The following is a 2202-nucleotide window of genomic DNA, read 5'->3' on the forward strand; positions in this document are numbered from 1 at the left end:
GCAGGCTCCCTGCGGAGCAGAGAGCCTGCTTCCTCCTCTCTCTCTGCCTGCCTCTCTGCCTACTTGTGATCTCTGTCAAATAAATAAATAAAATCTTTAAAAAAAAAAAAAAAAAAAGAGTTGGCCACTTAACACCCTGAGCCACCCCGGTGCCACATTCACTCTGGCTTTTAAGGAACAATTTTGTCTTCCCAGCCACACAGAACTGGTTAGGGTGAGAGCCGAATTATATTAAGTGTTGGGTAATTCATCCCATTTTCCAGCTGTTCAAACAACGATACGCCCAGGGGATCCTGTTACTATCCCCACAGAATAACAAGCATGAAGATTACCTGTACGTGAGCTCTTTCTCGGAAGTTTACCTCAAGTCATCTCACTTAGGAAACAAACATTCAAAGACGGTAGAATTTAACAACTGCAAAGATGTGTTATTGAAAAATACCTTTTTGGGGCACCTGGGTGGCTCAGTGGGTTAAGCCGCTGCCTTCAGCTCAGGTCATGATCTCGGGGTCCTGGGATCCAGCCCCGCGTTAGGCTCCTTGCTCAGTGGGGAGCCTGCTTCTCTCTCTGCCTCTGCCTGCCTCTCTGCCTGCTTATGCTCTCTGTCTCTCTCTCTCTCTGTGTCAAATAAATAAATAAATAAAATCTTCAAAAAAAAAAAAAAAGAAAAATACCTTTTTTCTCTCTCAAATCATCCTTATTTCTAGAGATAGCCCACTCCAGACTAATTTATTTATAAAGCAAGTCCCATTTTAACAAACTTAGCCTAATTATTGACACAAGCTCTGCAAAAGTAGTGAGTGATGACTTGGATCTTTCAAAATCCAGTTTGCTGGAATTTTTCCTTAAGGAATCTCAGTTAAATTTCAGTAGCCTCTCTAAGCCAGGAACCAAGCCAACGCTTGCCATCAGACATGCCTGTAACACCTGTCATAAAGTTTTAGAATATAACTGAGGCCCAGAGCCGAGAAAGAATTCTTAAGACGTTTCTGGCGCAAAAAGGTGATTTTAATAAAGCTTGGGGACGGGACCTGAGGGCAAAAAGAGCCGCTGTCCTGAGATCCGGAGAAGTGGCTGATTAGATACTCAGGGGGTGGGGAGGTGAGGACAAAGAGGTGTTCAGAAGGGCTGTAGGATACCAAAGCAGACTGTCCGGATACTGGGGGGCTTGGCTACTGTCCAGCCAAGGCTGTTTTTCGCCTAATGAGACCGTTGAGAGTTTCCCGATGGAATGTCACACTCCTCCATCACGCGTCCTTGTAATGAGCTTTAGGTTTAGAAGAAATTCAGCTTTATTTACATTTCCTTCCGCCTCAGCCTTCCTCAATTTTATGGAGGGGAAGGCGATGTTAGGGTTTCAGGGACTGAGTTATGGGTCTCTGGAAGTCAGGCTCTTCATAAGAAAGCCTTTTCCTTGCAAACCACGAGGACATTTGTGAACTGAGGGAGACTCAAGTCTTGCAGGATTGTGATCTCTACGGGTCAACTCTTTGTTTTTCCTTTAGGGCAGCCAGGAGTGCCTGAGGAATGTCACATACGTCCCATGGGGGGGAGGGGTGCAGGGTGTCAGCTTCTATTTTGTCCTCAGCTTCCCTTCTATTCCCTCATCATTTTCCCCCTGAACAGTTTTGACCCTTAAACCTTTAAGGTTGTTGAAGGTGGAAGGTCTCATCTTCTGTACCTTCTTCCTGCTGAATAGGGGCGTAGAGCTGTCCCCACCTATGGGTCAGTATTGGTCAGTTGGGGAATGTCGGGGGGAGTTACAGAAGATGGAGGCAGCTGAGTCCAGCGCTGACAGGACGGAAGCATCTCCGCGAGGGGTCAGGTTCATCTGTCCACGTGACGTCATTTTAGCCGCAGGGTCTCGGCACCAAGTAGAGAAACACTGAAGGAGGCAACACATTAAGATCAGTAAGGCTAGAAGAACGAGAAGTCCAACAGAGATCTTTAATCGCTGACCATAATCCTCCTTTAAACCAGGAACGTAACCAATCCCTGAGAGAGGAAGAAGGATTTTATAGGCCTTTATAGGCCTATAATGCCCAAATGCCTCAATTTGGGCATTCCTATCTTTTTTTTTTTTTTTTTAAAGATTTTATTTATTTATTCGACAGAGAGATCACAAGCAGGCAGAGAGGCAGGCAGAGAGAGAGGAGGAAGCAGGCTCCCTGCTGAGCAGAGAGCCCCGCGTCGGGCTCTCTG

The sequence above is a fragment of the Enhydra lutris genome, unplaced genomic scaffold (assembly GCF_002288905.1).
Source record: "Enhydra lutris kenyoni isolate GAN:26980312 unplaced genomic scaffold, ASM228890v2 scaffoldscaffold38, whole genome shotgun sequence".
NCBI lineage: Eukaryota > Metazoa > Chordata > Mammalia > Carnivora > Mustelidae > Enhydra > Enhydra lutris.